At 43.4% G+C, this 6608-nt stretch overlaps 1 pseudogene; it reads left to right on the forward strand.

Annotated features, from left to right (window-relative positions):
* Positions 1-4285: 4285 nt before the first annotated feature.
* LOC138383922 (small ribosomal subunit protein uS15-like) lies at positions 4286-4753 on the forward strand (annotated as a pseudogene).
* The last annotated feature ends 1855 nt before the right edge of the window (positions 4754-6608 follow it).

Here is a 6608-nt window from a genome sequence, read left to right on the forward strand (position 1 = left end):
GCGCTGTGGCAGCTGTGCTCTGCCTTGGTCACGTTTTCAGTGGGCCCTGCGGCACCTTCTGCGGCGCATGCATCTGAAAAGGACAGGTCAGCGCTTCTGGAACCCAGCGATCTCCAGGGCATTTCCCCTCGTGACCCATCCCACCATGTCTCTCTGCTGCCCCAGCTCCACACTCCCAGAAATAAGGCAGTAACTGTGAAATGCCTTTTGAAATGTAGAACTTCGTTTGCCTCTCTGGGCTTACTTTTCTTTCAGGTGAACATGACTAGCTTATGACCAGCCTGAAGAAATCATAACTTACTGACAGATGCAAAAGAGTCCCCCTTGGCTCAGAAGAACTGGATTTGGCAAATGTCAATTCCCAGAATTCTTCAAGCTGCGAAAAAATGCTCTCTTATCAGAGTTGATTTTTATAAATGTCAACAGCTTCGAAAACTTTATCTTCTTTGTTAGACTCAAGACTGTCATTTCTCCAAATGATCTTTAAGAATGATGTAAGAAGTCATTGGGCTGTATGGTAATGAAAATCATAATAACAATAATGATAGACAGTCACATTCACTGAGTTGTTACTATATCCAGGCCCTGTGCTAAGCACTTTACCTATATTATTTCAGTTAATTCTATAAAGCAAGTACCATTATAATGCCATCTTATAGGTGAGGTAACTCAGGTTCAGGAGGCTCAATGAATCTAAAGTAAATGAATCTAAATTTTGAACTTGAGCTTGATTCTGATATTTATATTCTTGACCACTCTCCAATGATTCTCAAAATTTATTCTTTAAACACTAGTTCTATGGATTGTCATAGATGTTATTCATTGACCCCCAAAAAGGAGGATCTATACTCAAATTAAATTGAGATACAGTGGATTAAAACAAAATTTAATAGGTTTCTCTGCCGCAAGACTTGTCAGAACTTTTACAAAGCACATTTACGGTGTGCATTGCTAATCTCCAGGAATAGAATAGCAAATGCAAAATTCTCAGTCTTATTTAACCACAAAACCATTTGCTACTGGAAAACAATTTTTATGGGGCTAATGTTCCATGGAGCACGTCTGAGAAATATTGCATGACTCACAGGGATGAAGTACAACCTACAATTCTTAACCCATAAGAATCCAACAGACTTTCCCAAACCACTGGAGAAGCAGAGAATCATGAGATGAAACCGGTGAAGGACTACTACTCGCCTAATGTTTAAAAAAAAAAAAATTGGTCGGGCACAGTGGCTTATGCCTATAATCCTAGCACTGTGGGAGGCTGAGGTGAGAGGATCACTTCAGGTCAAGAGTTCGAGACTAGCCTAAGGTCAAGAGTTCGAGACTAGCCTAAGCAAGAGCAAGACCCCGTCTCTACTAAAAATAGAAAAAATTAGCCAGGCATGGTGGTGTGCACTTGTACTTCCAGCAACTTGGGGGGCTGAGGCAGGAGGATTGCTTGAACCCAGGAGTTTGAGGTTGCTGTGAGCTAGGCTAATGCCACGGCACTCTAGCCTGGGCAACAGAGTAACAGTCTCAAAACAAAAACAAAACAAAAAAAAACTTAAAAATTTTTAAAAAATTAAAAAAATAAATCTTTTCTACAACAGCTGGAATCAGAGGGGCCTTTCCACTTTTTTCGTCATAATTCTTTACTGTCATTGGAACAAACATTTTTGAGAACTCAATCTATGAGTAGAAGCTACAGCAGTTTCCAAAAAGGTATTCGACAGGGTCCCCATTTCAGGAATCTTGTAAACTAATGAGTCTTGCAGAGCTGACCGCTTCCATAGCAAATGCCCAGGGCTCCTGCTAGCCCAAACGGCACCTCTGTTCAAACTACAAAACAGCAGAGGACACACCTGGGCAAGCAGAGAGAGTCACCAGCAGATTTTTAAAAGGCACCTCTCCTCCAGGTTGATGCAGCCGGTACTGGATTGAAAAGTGTCCTCTAAAAATTCTGTTCAGCCAGAACCTCAGAATGTGACCTTATTTGGAAATAGGGTCGTTGTAAGATATAAATAATTGATATGTGGTCATAATGGATTAGGGTGGGCCCCAAATCTAATATGACTAGTGTCCTTATAGGAAGAGGAGAAGAAACACACATACATGGAGAGAAAGGCCATGTGCAAACAGAGGCAGAGATGGAAGTTACGCTGATGGAACCAAGGAATGCCAACGATCACCAGCAACCAACAGAAAGTAGGAACAGATTCTCCCTCTGAGCCTCCAGAACCCAGCTGACACCTTGACTTCAGACTTCTGGCCTCCAAACTGTGAGAGAATAAATTCCTGTTGTTTTAAGCCACCCAGCTGGTGGTAGTCTGTTAGAGCAGCCACACCAGGGCATAGTAAGCAGAGCACGGGCTGGATTTCATCCTGCCCCCCACCCCCAACCAGGCCCTGGACACTCGCTACCTTGTACAGAATCAACCTGCTCAACAAGACAGGGTGGCCCTGCTGAAGCCACGAGTGCCCATCAGCCCTGCTGACCCAGGCTGCTTCTTCGGCTGCCCGTCAGCTCTCCTGCTGGCACAAATCCAGACACAGGACCACAGAGAAGATGGACTGAGGACTCTGCAGTGAGCCTGGCACTCTGCCCACACCTGAGATTGTCCCCTCCACCCTGCCAACGCTGTGAGGCTGTTATGTCTGGGGACAACTGTGGGCTTGGGGAAGGGAAGTCTTTAGGGCAGTCAGTCTACCGAGTAGAATAGCTCTAACAAAATCCAAAGCATAAAGTTTTATAAGCTTTTCCTCATTAAAATACTGTCTTTGTAAAGTGATGGATTTGAAGCAAGGGAAGTAAAGGTTTTTCTGCCTCTGGCAAAAGTCCCTCCTGTGGTTCTTCCTTTGGTAAGCAAAGGGAACTCACTGTTAAAAACACCAAAGCACAAACATTCTGTGGCCAGTAAAGTAGGTGGAGGGGGCATGGAGACACCCTCAGGCAGGGCCCAGCTTGTAAAGCTGGCGGGCTCTGTTAATGCACTCCATAAAGGGCTTGGGAGGGCAGAAAGTGCACCACCAACATTTTAAACATGGGGCCAACCATAACACAATTCATGATTAATCCACTAAAAATTATTTATTGCCAACTAGAAAAGAGATCTCTGAAAATAAGTAGGTACAGCTGACTTTCAAGGCTTAGGTCTACTATTCAGCTACTTTCTTGAGTTCCTATGATGTGCAAAGTAAAAGTGCCTGGAGAAAGGAAGGACGGAGGGACTCTCAGTTATGGAAGAAAGGCTTTAAGCAGAGGGGAATATCCCAGTGCCCAACCACCTAGGTATGAGGCAAAGATGAAGGAGGTGGTAATGTCCACTTCAGTTTCTGTATCTTCATGCACATCTCATCTGTTTAAATTCCTTACTCTTGTTAAGAGACAAAATTACAACAAACTGAACTCAAGGATCTCATTGGCTTGTAGTCATGATTCTAGAATTGGACAGCTATGAAAACCAGGACAGGTTCAAAGAGCTCCAGTCTGCCATGTGGTCAGATGGCATTTAAGGGCAGAAAATAGAAATGAGGCACAGAAGATGGAAGTGAGGTACAGAGACAGCTCAGTTGGTGACAGCTTGGCATTTGCCTCCTTTGAACATGGCTTGAACAGTTAGCTTCCAGCGATGGACTGAAGCCCGGCTGCTATGATTGGCTGAGACTCAGCTATTTGTTACAAACATATAATCCTAAATTAGGCTTTCAGGGAGTTTATATACTAAGGCTGCAGTTCTCTATGTAAGAACTCATGTATGGGGACATCCTTGGGTCAAACTTAGTTTAATTTAAGACTTCTTGTCTTAACTAACAGTATGTTAAAGTTAAACTTAAAGATTCCTTTCTGCTGATTCTAAATTTTTAGACAAGGCCCTCCTCTTTTAACCAATTACAAATTAAGGAATCACTGAATCCACCTATACCCTGTGAGCTCTCACTTCAAGATATCCGGCCCTTTTGGTCCAAACCAATGCATAACCTCCATGTTTTGATTTACAGCTTTGCCTATAACTTCTGCTTCCCTCAAATGTATAAAACAGAATTACGGCCTTACTGTCTCAGGAGGACTTTCTCAAGATGTCTTGGGTTTGTGCTTCCCCAGGTCGTGGTCACTCATATTGGCTCAGAAAAAAACCTCTTTAAAATATTTTAAAGAGTTTGGTTTTTCCATTGACATAAGAAATACACATGTTGTCTTTGTGCCAGGTTCCTGGCACAGAGCTCCTAAAACTCTTGGAATTTCTTGAGTGACAGTGTGAGAGGAGCATCAGAAATGCCTTGGCTGCCTGACGCCACCATCATGGGTTGTACGCATGCTCCCAGGAAGAGCCTGTCCCGGTCAGCTTTGCCCTATCGCCGCAGCATCCCCCCTTGGCTGAAGTTGACATCTGATGATGTGAAAGAGCAGATTTATAAATTGGCCAAGAAGGGCCTGACGCCCTCATGGATCGGTGTGATCCTGAGGGACTCACATGTGTTGCACAAGTACGTTTTGTGACAGGTAATAAAATCTGAAGAATCCTTAAGTCTAAAGGACTTGCTCTTGATCTTTCTGAGGATCTATCTCTACCATTTAGTTAAGAAAGAAGTTGCTGTTCAAAAGCATCTTGAGAGGAATAGGAAGGATAAGGATGCTAAATTCCGCCTGATTCTGGTAGCCAGATTCATCAGTTGGCTCGGTATTACAAGACCAAGCGAGTTCTTCCTCCCAACTGGAAGTATGAGTCATCCACAGCCTCTGCCCTGGTTGCATACTTTTGTCTATGAACTCAAGCAATAAAGTCAGTGTTTAACTAAAAAAAAAAAAGAAAGAAAGAAAGAAAGAAACCCCTTTTAGCCATACCCGAGTACCCGAGTTTATGTTAATGAGGTGACTTCTGGTCAGCCCCTACATAGCTTCAGGATTTCAGGATGGAAGCTGTTTGCCAGAGAAACCAATCATATGATTAGATAGTTGAAATTTTCAGCCCCATCCCCTGACCTCCAGGAAGGAGAGAGGGGCTAAAGATTGAGTTAATCATCAGTGGCCAATGGTTTAATCAACCATGCGTACAAAATAGAGCCTGCATACAAACCCTAAACAACTGGATTCGGAAAGCCCCTGGGTTGGTGAACACATGGAGGTGCTGGGAGGGTGGTGGCCTGAAGAGGGTAGGGAAGCTCCTCATTCCCACCCCATGCCTTGCCCTGTGCTTCTCTTCTACAGCTGGTTTATAGCCGGTCTGTCAGAAGTATGGGAGGCCTGGACTCGTGATTGGCATTGAAGCGGAGGCAGGCTTGTGGGACTGAGCCCTTAACCTGTGAGGCTTGACTCTAACTCCAAGTGTCAGAATTGAATTGAATTGCAGGACACCCAGCTGGTGTTGGGAAATTGGCTGGTATGGGAAAAAGAAAAAACCACATAGTTGGTGTCAGAAATGTTACAGGAATGAAAAACAGATCTTAGTAGATGGGGGTGGAAAATACAAGATGAGCCCGAAGGGTCTTGTGCCAGGCAGTAAGGAAAAGCTCAAAAGGGGAAAGGGCGAGGGCATGCCAAAAGGACCCAGACGCAGACCCAAAAGAGCTCCCAATGGCCAAAGCAGAAAGAATTTAAGCAACAAAATAAATAATGTAGCATTGTATTATAACCCAAGTATAAAATAAATATCCATGAGTCCAGACTGACATAAGTAAATGATTATACAAATAAATAAATTGGAGAGGGCAAATCTTCCTCACAGAAGAATTCCAAATAATGTGTGAAGATTCTCCCTTGCTACAAAATGGAGTTTAGTCCCTCTCCCCGCTTTGAATATAGGCTGTGCTTAATGACTTAATTCTAAAGAATAAGAATATGTAAAGTGGGGGAAAGTCATTTTACAGTGGTGCAAATGAGAAAACATCACCTAGGCCAGATGATTAACACCATCGGCTGTGAGTCATGTTGGTGGCAGGTACCCCTGATATGACGTGATGAGAAGGGCACTTCCCCTCGGTGGTCTTCCTCCCCAAAGCCCATCACCACAGCCTAACTATGAGAAAAACATCAGACAAACCCAAACTGAGGGATATTCTATTAGTACAATATATCTGACCAGCTCTTCTCAAAACTGCCTGTGTGATCAAAAACAAGGAAATCTAAGAAACTGTCGTAGCCAAAAGGAACTTGAGGACATGACAATGACGTGTCATGATCATATAATAATTACATGTAATATGGTATCATGGATAGGATCCTGGAATGGAAAAGAAATTTAATGGGAAAATTAGTGAATGTTGATTAAAATGTGGCGTTTAGTCAATAGCAATGTTCCAACACTGATTTCTCAGTTGTGGCAAATGTACCGTGGTAATGTAAGACGTTCACAATAGAAGGAATCACCAAGTGAGGGATATGTGGGGACTCTGTGTTATCTCCGCGACTTTTCTGTAATTCTAAAATAAAAGGTTGATTAAAAAAGAAAAGAAAAGAGAGAACTGGGTTTCCTTGACTAAGGCTTTGAGCTTCCCAACCTACCCACGCCGCAATCTAAAATCATCCAAAATTGGAGGGAGACTCAACTAGCTCTTCCTGTGTCTGAGTGGCACTGCCTGAGCAGTGGCCTTACCCACAGATGGCTAAAGTGAGCAAAACCCAGTGG

Source organism: Eulemur rufifrons, chromosome 6 (assembly GCF_041146395.1).
Source record: "Eulemur rufifrons isolate Redbay chromosome 6, OSU_ERuf_1, whole genome shotgun sequence".
Lineage (NCBI taxonomy): Eukaryota > Metazoa > Chordata > Mammalia > Primates > Lemuridae > Eulemur > Eulemur rufifrons.